Genomic DNA, 6,889 nt, shown 5'->3' on the forward strand with positions numbered 1-6,889 from the left:
AAGCAGGTATTACATAGGAACGAAATTTTTGGCACAACACAAAGCTGTCAATCTTGTATAGGAAATACTAATTAACTTTTTGGCACTGTACTCGACATGATTTACACTTGTTTCCCACCTGTGATAATTGGATATCATTATAAATGAATACTAGTTTGACTTCGTGGGTTTGCTTCTGAGCGCAGGAAAATGATCACAGATGGAGAAAATCGCTAAGAGTGGAAACAAGTGGAAAATGATTTTATAGGACCTAGAAACATGTCGTAAGAGATTTTATAAAAAAAACAGGAGTTACGGAGTACTTATTCATTATTGATTTTTGATTCTGACAGTTTAAAGAATTTATATTGAATGTGTACGGAAATTTTCCAACAATTGAGTTTCATTTTACAATTATCAATTACGTAGTACTGCTATATTCTTGTGAAGAGTTTGAAAATCCCGTTTCAATATTTCTGTATTTTTTTATCTATTTAATTAAACCATAACACTGTTACATACAATTCGTAGCCTTTATAACCAAGTTAAATAATGAATAAAAAATGGTTTAAATTTTTAATAAGATACACATGAAATAAACACACAGAAGGCTAGTACTTTTGTAATTATAATTAATTCACTCAAACTGTATAATTTATTTAATATTTCTACCAGCGTTTAGTTCAATGGCGCCAAGTTTAGGTCAATACAATTTGAATTTTTATGACTTCCTATGGCCCTTAATAATAAGTAAGTATTTAAGTTAAAACAAAATACAACATGGGAAAATAACTGACTGGTGTTCTCTTTTTACTTAGGAACTTAGGAACCATGCCGACTTCAATTTTTGGTTCATCCATTAATTGACTGGCATTAACGCTCCCTAACAATAAATCTAAATAATGTCACCTATTGTCAGCTGTCTTTCATTGGAATTAGGCCCAACTCAATGTTGACAACATAGTATTGAATTTTCATGGTAAGCATGCTGATCAAATAAACCAATCTTCAACACGGCATTTTAGTATTTATATTTGGACGTGTATTTTATGTGTGCATTTTTCACGCCATATTCTTAGCGGCCAACTTACGTGGCATCATGTATGCGGCTCAAATATATAATGGATCGAACAAAAAATAACAAAACATGATCACGAACATTCGCTTGTTATAAAGTAGATACATGTTAAGCGATGTCTATAAATAAAAAAATACCAGGAAAACAGCCTTTTGCATCGTGGACTAGACGTGGCAACCCTGACGTGGAAAAAACAACAAAATATTACCGTTGGATGATTATGGCAAGTATGGTGCAGTAAATTATCGGTTGGCTCAACTTGATAGCCAAAAACGGTTGTGATGATCGGTAGAACGATTGGAAGACAGCTTGCCCCAGGCTATATAGGGCTAAACAGGTTGTATAGTAACATACTTTTTTATTATATATCAATTCCTACAAACGATACCTAACGACGTAGAGATCACGAAAATTGTTGACATATTATTATGGTTTTGCGATTCTTATCATAATCAATTTTCAATACATTTATTTTTGTTAGGATACTCACTGTTGGCCTTAAGGGCCTTTCCAGCTCAGCTCGGGTTGCTTTGTAAATGGGCCTGAATGAGCGTTTTTTTCCATACAAAAGAAACGATAGATTTTTTGTATATACATACAACAAAAACAGCGCTCGGTAGTCATCTCAGGAACAAAACAGAGGCACGCACGAATTTATATAATAAAAATATACATAAACATTGTTCAATAAACATATTATCTATTAGTGAAACATCAATTATATCCCACATGAAGGTTTCGAGTTTATTGAATTTTAACAGACGGGCAAACGCGGCCGGAGATTTTAATTTTTCAATAAGTGTGTTCATTATTTAATTGATAATATCAATAGCAGGAGTAAACGCGAAAACAGTTATTAGCAAAACCAAGTACTGCGCGGCACTAAAGAAAAACCATTTAAAATTATAAGAGCGTTTTAATTAACCATAAAATTACATTTTAATCCAATTTGATGGTTTAATAAAGACATCAAAGATCTTAAAAGCCTTTGGAATATGATAATTAACGCCACAACTATCAGTGTTTTTAATTACAGTGTAAAAGTACAATGTTGCCAGTAATTAAATAAAAAGGTTATTTAATGCCCTTTGCAAATATAAGAGATATATAAAATTTTATTACAATAGATTTTAAAAAACCAAATTGCACCGTTAGTGTTGCCATAACTCTAATCTCTAATAATATAGATTTACGCCCAAACCTAATAACCTATCTTGATCGACTCTGAGATAGACATCTTAATCCAAATGTTTTAAAAAATGTGCCAATAATCAATCGACGGATTGTAATAGCCATCTGTCGATACAAGCTATCCATGGTATCCATGGATCGGTATCTGTGGATATACCTTAGTGTGAAAATAACAGTTTAACTGTACCAATATCCTATCTTATTTTTTTTTGAGTTTGTTTGACGGGTTCCGGCGTTAGTGTACTTAAGATATAAAACTTGACAACTTTACTAAAAAAATACAATTGTGTTAAAAAAATGCTTTATTTTGTTCAATTATTTAGCTTTACAAATAATTAACAATAAAACATTTCTGAGAGCAGAGAGAAAAGTAAAATAACTGTTCATATGTTTCCGGAATTGCAGGTTATCGGGAAATCTTCAAGGCAAGTAGCTGATGTCTGATACCACAAATGGTATGACACAACTGTTCATACATCGTGCCCTTAAATGGGCCCTCGTTATTGGTACGTTGGTTTTATCTTGAGAACAGCTGTGCCAAAATGTAAAAAAGGAATCGGAACTCGTGTATATATTTACTTGCAAGTTTTGCCAACAATGATGACGATGACGGCATCGAATTCGATTGAAACTAAATTTTATCTTTATTTTCATTATTGTTAGGTCTAACTATTAACACAATTTAGTAACAGAGGACCCCTCGAAAGCGAGTGTTTCTATCAAACAAACGCACGAACTGTGGTGTCGTGTGTTCATAGCCCATTCGTAATATTCAGTTCTAAAAGTTTTATAATGATAATTAGTACCGACTTTATCCATTATACAAAAGAGTAGATTAATTAAAGTACTTACAATAATGTTTTTAATGTACATTTAGTAGAATTTATATAAAAATAATCGTATTGGCATAGTTTATATTACAATACAATACAATTACAATATAATAAAAATAGCCTGCATTTTACTCATGTACGAAGTACCTTAGAGAACAGTAGTTGCGTATGATCTCCATTTTACCAAAAATATAAATCCGACATAGGAATTTTTCAAGAGAAATTTCTGTGGTATCTCGATTTAATAACGGCGGCCAGGTCGTGTAGAGGAGAGGTATCACTAATATAATCTCTTATTTATATTAACAGGTCAAAAGAGATCTTATGGAGCAATACCTACAACACGACATGAATGCCTAGATTGCCCAGATCAAGTTAAGTTTTCTATCCTTAGACGGAGAACAAGACATATTACCCTTTTCTCGGTTAAAACAAATCAAAATAACTTTTCTTGTAACGCCCACATAAATAGAATTTGCGCCATAATGACTTGCTTTCTCAATTTGTCATCATTAATAAAACGAAGGCCTACGAAAATAGCTAACTGCTAACTTTGCTGTCTTAATTAGATAAATAAAAAAATTATGAAATTTTGGTTGCCTTCAAATAATTTATTATCCTAGTTTTTGAAACTAACCAATAGTTTTATTTTATATATTTTATCCTATATTCTAATAAGATCTTTTTATTTTTATTCCCAAAAAGTTTATCACGTACTTAACCTGCCTACGAAGAACATTTACATAGTTACTTTGAATTTATTTAGGTAACCTACGACAGATATAAGAAGATCTACTAATACTGTTAGGATTTGTTAGTCAACATTACGTGAGGAGGTTTAATACGATTGAGTAAGCCTTATCAGTATTCACCTATTTACTCAGTGTTACATGATTTAAAAATAGAAATAATAATGTAGTTACAAACACTTTGTTGCGATGCCTGTACATTAATATACGTATATAATGGACATTTTATCGAACTCATAATTAATTATTACAATTAGAATACGTTTTAAAAAACGAAGATGGACCCGCCCATGGACAGTCAATGCCAGAGGGCTGGCGAGTGCCGGCGCTTTAATAATCACTCTTTTCTTGAAGGTCTCTAAGTCGAATTGGTTCAGAGATACTTCAGTGGTTATGGTGGGCGTTTTGTGGTAGAGCGTGGCAAAAATCGTCTTAAATAACGCTCAGTTGTGTAAAGACGGACATCGAGGTTATACGAATGGAATTTCGTATTCTGTTTGATGTCCGATGATTAATCTCACTTTCAGGTATTGATCTGAACAACTAAACGCAGGCATTTTTTAATTCATATTTTCAATTTATCTTGCAACAATTAGTACAGATTTTACCTATGCAACTAATTTTCTTTATATTTCGTGTCTTCATTAGTTATTTTTAATTGTACAATCATACTTATGTATGTTATTGTTATTAATTTATTTTATTTATAAAGTGGCGACATTTATTTTCGACTTGTCTCTTCTTTAGTAGTTGGGTTTGGTTCAGGTGTGTACGTCAAACTATATGAAACCCGAGTTTAACATTCACCGTCCACGGCCTTTTATATTCTACTTGTAAGCCGCTCCTCCACAATCGCCATGCCACTATGTTAGTGAAACTATTAAATTACCATTTTCATTATTATCTAAAAGTGACATAACATACATATTTAATAAGTAAGGAACGTATATCCTTGTAATATAATCTTTTTACGATAATTATACTGCGAAATGTCCGTATTAGTATATGAACAGAAATATAGACAATCTTGTCGCAGCCTCCATAGCTCAGGGGTTAGAGCACTGGTCTTGTAAACCAGGGGTCGAGAGTTCAAATCTCTCTGGGGGCAGACAACTTACTTTTTATTTTTTTCTAAACTAAATTATGTTATCTCTATTACTTTAGTGCTTATAGAAGACGTTAAAACATCTCAACTATTTTATAAAAAATAATTAAATTTGTTAATTTTAGAAGTATGAAATATTTATTATAATAATATACCTTAGACTTGTAAAAAGTGTCAAAAGGTCGGGAGATCTAAACCGAGTGAGCCCCATTTAGTTAGACAATATCGTCTTTCACACATCCACTTTGCTCTGAGCAACGCTTAGTGATAGATTTTCGCGCAGGTTACATCCCCTACGAAACCACCACAGCCTACATCATCATGATGCGACGCTTTCCGCCCTGTCTCCGGGGACTTTCCTCAGGATAAATAAACCATAGAGGTTCAGCATGTGATCCCGACAGTTGAACTGGTTAGAACTCCCCGTAATAAATTTTACAATCCGGCTATATTTACGTATTAGAAAGAAAAACTTTGTAAGCGCGTTTTAAGTTTGAAAAATATTTATGTGAAAAGAAGACTTATTCTTACTTTTAAATTTTTATTTAAATGAAACCTAGTTTTTCTTAAAGCAAGCGATCTTTCAAAAGCTTAATTATACAAAATAACATCGTTTTCTCTAATGTTTAAAACATATTATATCAACATTGACTGCGCCGTCAAACAACGCCATCTATTGGCATTTTTCACACTAAAACCTTGTAACAGTTTAAGATCTTTAAAATTTAATTATTTATGCTGTTGAAATAAAAAATTTCAACTTATATTTGAAAGTTCTGCACTTGCCAAGTAAACTATGACTACACACGGCTGTGTTTTCTATGTGCCTGTAAAAATTTAGCAAGAATGTAATATTGACAATGTATAGGAGTATAATGTTCCTTTTCAGCCATTAAATTATTTATGTATACAAAAGAGCACATTTCTCGCCTGATTACGCGGTCAAGATAACAAAAGAAATTAAATCGTAACTCTATCAATTAGCTGTAAACCCAACTTTGTTGTTAAAGGTACAAAGTTTTGAATAGTTTGTTATGTCCGTGATTCGTAATGATAAGATAAATATGAGAAAGTATACTCTGTTAGTATGCAATAAGGTACAATTTATATTGGATCAATCGAGATGCGCCGACGCAGGTGTGCGGCCGCCTGGTCGTCGCCGTGGCTAGTGCCTCTCGGATATGGTATTTCATTAATTTGCCCGAGCTGACCATAATGATACATAACTTCTATACAAAGGAATCTTTTCACAGATTCATCCTTTGAAGAATGTCAATTTCTTTTTTCTTAATCGGTTGAGTAATCGTGTCCCAAAATGTGTTAAATTAGTCATTTTTAAGGCCATGAAAAACATTGCGGTCAAATATGCCAAATATAGTAGTTTTGTGAATTGAAGAAAATTAACTGATTTAGAATTTCTTTAATCAATGGTAATGTTATTTTTGGGTGACATATTTTATCGTGATTAAAATTAATATTATATTAGGTTCGCAAGTACATATCACTATTTAAATCGAGAATCGGTTTATAACTATACTGGGTATCGCTTTAATATATAACGTACATTCGAAGTTCTCCTGGAGGCTGAAGAATAGAATGCGTTTCTTTTAAAATAATTTATCATACTTTCATACAGCGTGCATAGAAAAGAATCTTCTGGTACTTTCACAGTACGGTGACATATTTCCACCAAACATTTAAATTTATATTTTGTATAAAAAAATTAAAGTATTTCCATTCCGTTTACAAACACCCATCGGAAATAATTGCGTTAAAATAGTTTCAGGCGCTTCATATTTGACATGAGAAATAATATTTAATTTAAAAATCCCTAAAAATTTAAATCAATACTAAGGATGTTATAATTCAAGAAATCCGTGACAATATAAATTGTTCGACGCTATCTAGAATATAGCTTTCAGATAGCTGAAGAAGGAAATAGTTGTAAAAATGT

General features: G+C 32.1%; 1 non-coding gene across 1 annotated transcript; it reads left to right on the forward strand.

Moving 5' to 3' along the window:
• The first annotated feature begins 4,865 nt into the window (after positions 1-4,865).
• Positions 4,866-4,938, forward strand: Trnat-ugu. The gene has a single exon. It is a non-coding gene; the product is annotated as a tRNA-Thr (tRNA).
• Positions 4,939-6,889: the final 1,951 nt, after the last annotated feature.

The sequence above is a fragment of the Pieris rapae genome, chromosome 4 (genome assembly GCF_905147795.1).
Source record: "Pieris rapae chromosome 4, ilPieRapa1.1, whole genome shotgun sequence".
NCBI classification, from domain to species: Eukaryota; Metazoa; Arthropoda; class Insecta; order Lepidoptera; family Pieridae; genus Pieris; species Pieris rapae.